The sequence below is a fragment of the Elaeis guineensis genome, chromosome 2 (assembly GCF_000442705.2).
Source record: "Elaeis guineensis isolate ETL-2024a chromosome 2, EG11, whole genome shotgun sequence".
NCBI classification, from domain to species: Eukaryota; Viridiplantae; Streptophyta; class Magnoliopsida; order Arecales; family Arecaceae; genus Elaeis; species Elaeis guineensis.
The window spans coordinates 114,056,198-114,065,305 of NC_025994.2; positions in this window are offsets into that span (position 1 = coordinate 114,056,198).

A 9,108-nucleotide genomic window follows, 5' to 3' on the forward strand; every position below is an offset into this window, starting at 1 on the left:
ATCATTTGATTTCTGTAATTGACCTATAGAATTAATACATTTTCTGAATGGGATAGGACCTTCTTTATCTATTAGTTGATGATAGCAAGCATTTACTATGTAAACTTTATCTAGCTGTTATTTTTTTAAATTTTATGAAATGACTGATATTTTTTACTCATTGCATTAATATAGATTGTATAATTTTTTTTATTTTTAGATAAATTGCAAGTTCGGTCATTTTTATCCTACAATGGACAGAAGTTGGATAAATAAATCAAGGAATAGTAAAGAATATTTAGATGGAGTTCATGACTTCATTAAATTTGGTATGGAGAAAAGTAGTTTGAATGGAAAGATTTTATGTCCATGTCGGAAATGTGTAAATAGTTCTTCTTTAGATCCACAAATTGTTGAAGAACATTTGGTATGTAATGATTTTTTAAGAGGTTATACCGACTGAATTTTTCATGGAGAATCTATGTTGCCATCATCATGTAACCAACCTCTGACTCATTTTGGATCTACTAGCCTACAAGATAATTCTGCAAGAGATGATGATATAAGGGGTTTGATCACAGATGCTTTTGGACTTGGTGTTCAAAATTTAGGAGAATCCAGTAGTATACAAGAAACAGTTGGGATGTTTGATGGATGTACGCATACGAAACGTATGCATGTTAAGGAGCCTATACATACATCTAATGATGAGACAGCTCGTTATCACACCTTAATGAAAGATGCAGATGAAGAATTATATCCGGGTTGTACGAAATTTTTTAAGATTTCTTTTCTTGTATATTTATTTCATTTAAAATATTTGAATGGATGGTCTGGAAAGAGTTTTACCATGCTGCTCAAGTTATTAAAGGATGCATTTCCAGAAAGTACTCGTTTACCACCATCGTATTATGAAGCCAAGAAAGTAGTAAAGGAATTGGATCTTGGATACGAAAAGATTCATAGTTGTCCGAAAGATTGTATGTTATATTGAGGTAAAAATACTAATCAAGAGTCATGCAATGTATGTGGATCTTCAAGATGGATAACACAAAAAGAAGATCGAGATGATGTACTGAATGAATTGGATGCAACACGGAGTAAAAAGAAACCGGCCAAGGTATTGCGTTACTTTCTCCTTATACCTAGATTGAAAAGAATTTATACATCATCAAAAACAGCTTCATCAATGAGATGGCATGATGAAGGACGTACAAAGGATGGAATGTTGAGACATCCAGCAGATAGTCTTCAATGGAAAGCATTTGATGATAGGCATCCTGATTTTGCCTCTGATGTTCGCAGTGTTAGGTTTGGCTTAGCTTCTGATGGCTTCAATCCATTTCAGACCCTGAGTTCTACCTACAGCACTTGGCCAGTCATTTTGATACCTTACAATTTGCCACCGTGGATGTGCATGAAACAATCATCACTTATCTTGTCAATGGTTATTCCAGGAGAAAAGGGTCCAGGCAATGATATTAATATTTTCCTACAGCCTTTAATAGAGGAATTGAAACAGTTGTGGGAGGGTGTTGATGCATTTGATGCTTCCAACGGCCAAACATTTGAACTACGGGCAGCTTTGTTATGGACTATTAATGATTTTTCAGCATATGCCAATTTATCTGGCTGGAGTACAAAGGGACGGGTCGCATGTCCTTGTTGTAGAGATTCAACACATTCAATTTGGTTAAAACATGGAGGTAAATTTTGTTACATGGGACATCGTCAATGGTTGGAAGTAAATCATCCGTTTCGATTTCAGAAAGATTTGTTTGATGGTATTATAGAATTGGGATGTGCTCCTATTCCACCTTCTGGAACTGATGTTCATAGACAAATGGATGGCATCAATTACAGCTATGGTAAGCACTTAAAGTCCTCTAAAAAAAGAGGAAGGGATGATGTTGAAAGCTCAGTGCATGAAGGGTTACCAGAGGAAGTCAGTATCAGTACTATAGATGCAGAGGCGTTTCAAGATCCAGACAATTATTTCGAAGATGAAAATGAGGAAGACACACAGATAGCATCTACACAACAGTCCAGTAAACATTTATGAAAAAAATAAAGTATCTTTTTTGACTTACCTTATTGGAAACATAATCTTATTCGGCATAATCTTGATGTCATGCATATAGAGAAGAATGTTTGCGACAATTTACTTGGAATATTTTTAAACCTTGATGGAAAGAGCAAAGATAACATGAAGGCACGTCTTGATTTAAAAGAAATGGGTATCCGACAGGAACTTCATCCTAAAATGCTTGCTAATGATAGAATTTATGTGCCTCCTGCATGTTACACAATGTCTGCTCGAGAAAAGGATAATTTTTTGGAAGTTTTGAAAAGTATCAAGGTACCTGATGGATATGCATCAAATATTTCACGATGTGTGCATCTAAAGGATCGAAAACTTTCAAATCTTAAAAGTCATGATGGTCACATATTGATGTAAGATATTTTTTCAATAGCTTTAAGATCGTCATTACCAAAATAAGTTGTTGCAATTGTACTTTGATTATCGTCATTCTTTAAGGTATTATGTTCCAAAGTTATTGATCCTCGAAAACTTGATCAGTTAGAATCTGATATTGCAATTACACTTTGCCAGATGAAAAAAATTTTTTCTCCTGGATTTTTCACTATTATGGTACATCTGCTCATTCACCTAGCTTCAGAAGTTAAAGTTGGTGGACCGGTACATTATAGATGGATGTATCTTATTGAGAGGTATTATTGCAAACCTTAAATCTTTTGATAATTTTATTAGAAACAACAGCATACTGATATTTTAATAAATATTTAATTCTTAAAGGTATTTTGTGTGTCTTAAAGATTATGTGTGAAATAGAGCCTATTCCGAAGGCTTGATTACTGAAGCATATATTGCGGATGAATGTTTGACATTTTGTTCAAGATATCTTCAAGGTGTAGAGACTATTTTTAGTCGACCTCAACGGCATAATAATTTTGTGGAGAATGCAGAACTGTATAAGTTCTTAACTGCTGGAAAATTCTTGGGAAGAGCTGAAAGTATTGTACTTGATCAAAAATCTCTAGCACAAGCACATCGTTATGTGTTACTTCATAGTGACATAATATCTGACCATCGCAGGTTAGTATATTTAAGGAATGACATCAAAATTTAAATTTTATATTAGATATAATGTTCTAAATGATATATTTATATTTTATGCAGTAAATTTTTAATTTATCAGAGACGAGCCAATCATAACATTTGTCCTAATGCAAGGATTGAACAGCAATGATTGGTCGAGTTATTCCCTATGTGACTTTCGAATCAGGTATGATTTATTTTTAATTATGGGATACATTAATTTTTGATACATATTTAATATCAGATAACTCAACAGCACTTCATCATATCATTTTTTTTTAGGTATCAAAGATGATGGAGATAAATAATTCAGATGAACTAATCGCTCTTGTTCGAGGACCTAACAAGATTGTGAATAGATATAACGGTTTCATAATTAATGGCTTTAAATTTTATACTAGAGAATGAGAGAAATTTAGAAAAATACAGAATAGCGGTGTTATGGTGGAAGCGGATGGAAAATCCTATTATGGTGCACTTAAAGATATCTATGAGTTGGATTATTATGGAAAATTTAAAGTAGTACTGTTTAGATGTGATTGGATAGACATAAACTCACCAAGGGGTTTGAAACAAGATGCAAATAGATTTACACTTGTAAATTTTTCAAGGTTGATACACACTGGTGTGTTATTGAAGGATGACCCATTCATTTTTTCATCTCAAGCTCGTCAAGTATTTTATGTACAAGACGCAAAAGATAAAGATTGGTTTACTGTCATCAAAATAAAACCTAGAGACTTATATGATATGGGAAACCAAGTGGAGGATGATGACGATGACACTTATACACAATGTATGCCCTACAATTTTGTGCCAGCTGATGATTTAAATGCTACGACGACGTTGGTTAGAAAAGAATTTGAAGGAAACACTACTGCTTGATTGTTATTGGTAATAATTATTTATGATGTATATATTTTACATTAATTATTATGTTATTTTACTCCATATATTAACTGATTCTACTTTTTATTTATATAAATGCTACGTGACATCATGCGTCGCAGGGGACGATATGCTGGTGTGCAGTTCCAGTTTTCACAGACAGAGGTCGGTACGTCTTCTTCAGCACAGCAGCCTGAGGCCAGTTCAGCTGCACAGCATTCTGAGCCCTGTCTTTCATCATCAGCACAGCACGATCCTTCTGTTCATCAGCCAGATGATAAGATACACGTGCAGGATATATATTGTCTTTAATGTAATTTTATTTTTATTTTATTTTATGTATATTTATGATATAGTTACTTTTATATATTTTTTTCAGACGGATCCGGGAGAGTACGCCCCAGACGCGGACCCACAGTAGTACGAGATGTGTGGCAGATGCGTGAGGGCGAGAAAATTGTTGTGGAGTGCAATCAGCTAGGTCAGCCAATTAAGAAAGCTGCCTGCTTATTGACTTCATTTTTGGGGACTGTTGCTCGGAGGCCTCAGCTATGTCCGTTGGGCTATGCAAAATGGAATGACATGCTTCCAACGTACAAAGTTGAGCTCCTCCGAGTTATAAAGGTAATGAATTGATGTTCATACTATATATTAATTGTTAATCACTTATATAATTTATTTCATTTAATTTTTTTTTATAGAGCAAGTTTGTTCTCCCTCCATCCACTCATGATTTTGTAATGAAGTCTCTCAACCGCAAATGGAAAGAATATAGAGCACAATTGAAGAGGGACTATATGAGACAGGGTATGACAGAGGAGGAGGTTGCTAGGAATTGTCCTCCTGATGTACCCCCTCATCAGTGGATGGAGTTGGTTCATTATTGGTTCTCCGAGAGGGCACAGGTATATTATCTGCTCATTATCTTTTTTTCTAAATATTTTATAAAAATATTGATTTTTATTATATATTATACATATAATAAGTTTTTTACTTTATTTTACAGACTTATTCTGCTATTGGTAGAGCTGCACGAGCAGCTCAGTCTGTTTCTCATATATTGGGGTCGAAGAGTTATGCACGACTCCGACAGGAGTTTGTATGTTCCTTAAACTTTCATAATTAACTTTTAATTTTTATGTTGAAATATTTATATAACTAATATCATTATGTATCGTGGACCATGTCTGTATCATGATACTCATATATTTTTTTAAATTATTATAACTGTTTTCTTAAAATTGAAATTATTTGTGTAGGTGGATGAGCATGGGAGGGAACCCGGTAAAGTGGAGTTTTACCGGATGACTCATACTCATCAGGATGGTACTTTTGTTCGAGATGAGTCGAGAGATTTATATGTACGGTATTATTAATATTCTATTTTTTACAATAATTTTAATTTAATTTTATTAGCTATTAATGTATAACTCTTATTTTCAAAATAAATACAAGAGAGGGCTACATCTCTCATTGCAGAGCGTGACGATGAGTCCGCAGCATCTACGCAGCAGAGCTGTATCGAGGTCGAGGTATTCACAGAGTTGATGGGACCAGAGCGCTACGGTCGAGTGAGGGGTTATGGAGTAGGAGTCACCCCCACTCAATTATCTGAGGTTAGTAGATATACGCAGCATGCTGCAGCAGATGCTCAGGATTCACGCGTTCGCAGACTCGAGGTGGAGATACAGGAGATTAGACAGAGTCGTGCCGTTGAGATGGAGGAGATCCGTTAGAGCCGTGCCGAGATGCAGGCCATGAGAGGACAGATTGATCGGCTTACATCTTTATTAGAGATGTATAGCCCATCTCAGGTAAACACATATTATTAAATATATATTTTTATATTAATTTAATGATTTATATTTTTTATTTATAAATATGCAAATCATACTTTTGATATGTTTCTTGTAGGCTCCTGGCACATCAGGCACCCGTCGAGACAGCGGCACGTCACGTGGAGATAGCGACGACCATCCGCCTGCGGATTGATATTATTTTATTTTTATTATATTCTTATATTTATTTATATTACTCTTGATTGTAATGGATGATTAGTACTTTATTTTTATTTATATAAAATAATATCTTTTAGTTTGGTTAAATTTGCTATTTAAGTTTGCTTTTGGTGTGAATGGTGGTGATTGTACAGGTGTGAATGGTGGTGATTGTACATGTTTATGTTTGAATAATTGATATAATTTTGTACAGGAATGTATGTATTCTTTTTTTTTGTATATAAAATCTGTATTTTTTTTTCTTTTAAAACCTTTAACGACGCTTATAAGCGTCGTTAAAACAATTTTAACGACGCTTATAAGCGTCGTTAAAGACAAAAAAGCCGACGCTTCGAAAAGCGTCTTGGTAGAGTGGCGGACGCGTTGTCATTAACGATGCTAAAAAACACCATTATAATTAAATTTTACGACGCTTTGAAGCGTCGTTAGAAACAATGTTTAACGATGCTTATAAGCGTCGTTAAAATATGTTTAACGACGCTTATAAGCGTCGCTAAAGACTTAACAGCCGACGCTTCAAAAAGCGTCTTGGTAGAGTGGAGGACGCGTTGTCATTAACGATGCTAAAAAGCACCGTTATAATTGAATTTTACGACGCTTTAAAGCATCGTTAAAAAATAACGACGCTTTTAAAAAGCGTCGGTGCTTTTCGTCTCCACTCTTACATAGACGACGCTTTCGCGACGCTTTTTGAAGCGTCGTAAACCTTATTGACGATGCTTATTAGCATCGTAAAATAACTTTAATAGCGTCGTCTTTTACCATTTTCACTGTAGTGCTTGGATGCCTAGATAATTGCTTATCATACTATAGCTGACACAAATGCTAGTGCTTCTCACCCAGCCTACCATGTTTATTAGCTATGTTAGTAAAACTGTGTTTAACTTTTGATGAAGTTCATGTTTATGATAATTATTTTCATCACTTTTTTTGAGGCTATTTTTTTTAAATTTCTTTTAAAGTTGTCTCACCCTAACATTATAGCTGGAAGAAATAGATCAGCAAAATGAGATGACATTCATAAATTGAAAATGGATTGATGTTATTCCACATCCACTGTATGGCGTAGTTTTGTTGGATACTCTTGGTTGTATCTATATTAGGGTTTCATAATGTAGCTGGTTTCAACAAAAAAGAAAGCGGATTGTGATATTTTGAAAGAAGATATGTTTCTCTTTGATGAGAGAGAGAGAGAGAGAGAGTCTCTTTAAAGCCTATTCCCAAGCTCTGTGGTGTGGTATTCCAATCTTACAATTTTGGCGATGTTGGAAATTATCAACAATTGTTGAGACCTTGTGTTTGGTAGCTATGGATAGAGTTGAAACCAAATCGAATACGGATTGGGTATTAGTATATTCATATCAATATTTATTTTATTTGATGAATAAGATACAAATATTAATCCGATACAAATATTAATCAAATACAAATATTTATATCCATATTTATTTTAAAAAGATATAGATACAAATCGGAATATGGATATAAATATAGATATAAATGGGATAATTAAATTTTATAATGATGAAATCAAAAATATTATTAAGTAAACGATGAATCAAGCCAATTACATATTAATATAGTTATTATTTTTTTAAAAAATTTATGAGAATTATATAAAATTAAATATGATTATAAATAGAATCAAATATTTAGATTTTGATTAAATAGTTATCTATCGATATTTATATCTATTTTTTTTATAGATATAAATATAAATATAAATATTAGTTGAATATTAAAATATCTATCAAATTTGGATAGAATTAAATATAAAATAAATTTAAATAAACATTATTCGATCCATTTCCGTCTATAGTTGTCGGACTATAGACAAGTCTATGATTCCTGCTGATGCAAAAGGAAGTACGTCAGCATTTTTTTTTGAGAATAGAATAAAGCAGGAGGCGGGACGTGCGCATCCCTTTTCGAAAAATAAAGTAGAACGGGCGGTCGTCTTTTTGAATGGAACAAAGCAGGCGTTTGCTCGATTTGACACCCTTTGTTTGTTATTATCCACGAGAAAAGACGGTATATCCTAGAGGAGGAGACACGTATAAATTCCATGGTTGGGGCAAATATTTTTTTCTTTTTTTTTTTTTCCTCCTATATGAGCAGTTGGGGCCGATCTTATTCTATTAAATCATCAACTAAAACGGCCACTTTGCATCTCTCCCGAAATGTCGGATTTTGGACTCACTCCCTTGATCGGTGGGCCCCACGTGAATGACCACAGCGGATGATTTAACAAGGGTAAGTAGAACGGGCAGGAGTTCGTAGGATATGTACCCATTTGCTGGACGTTAACGCCCACTCCCTCTCTCTAGCTGGTTGGTTTGTCATCAAGAAGTGCCTTCCAAGACGGACTGGCACGTATTCAACTATTCTTTATATCTGGTGCCAAACTAGCTTAGTTATGATTAGAAGTGACACGATAGAGTTCTCAAGGTTTATTTTTCTTTGAATGATATCTATTAGAATACTAATATGTCGACCTAGACATATAATCGAACTGAATCGAAATGAGTAGCTAGGTCATTATGCAATCATTATTGGCATTTGGTTCGAAGCCGAAAAGATTTCTTAATTGTTTCCTTCAATAAAAAATAAAAAAAAAATTATTGAAACATCCTCTCAATTTTAATCTAATTTCACTTACATTTTTTATACTTTAAAAAAATATTAAATTGATCTTTTTAGTGCTTATCGATATGTTCTAATATGGTCCAACTATTTATATCTGTTAATGAAATAATATCATATGACCATCACATGATACTATTATATATTTTATAAGATGATGAAAATATTTTTATCTCTACCTTCTCCCTCTTCTCTCTTCTTGGATTAATCCCGTCCTCTTCCATCACTGGCATCCATCTTTCTCTCTCCTTATTTCCTTCTTTCTTATCCATTTCTTCTCCTCCATGGTTGCTCCTTCCATCTCCACCCATTCCTCCATATTCTCTTTTTTCTCCTCATCTATTTTTCCTCCTCATCTCCCTCCGCCTTCTTCAAGCTGTCTATAAACTATTCCTCTTCATGATGACCCCCTCCATCTTCACCCCTTCTCATCGGCAATCCATCCTTCCCCCTTCTCTT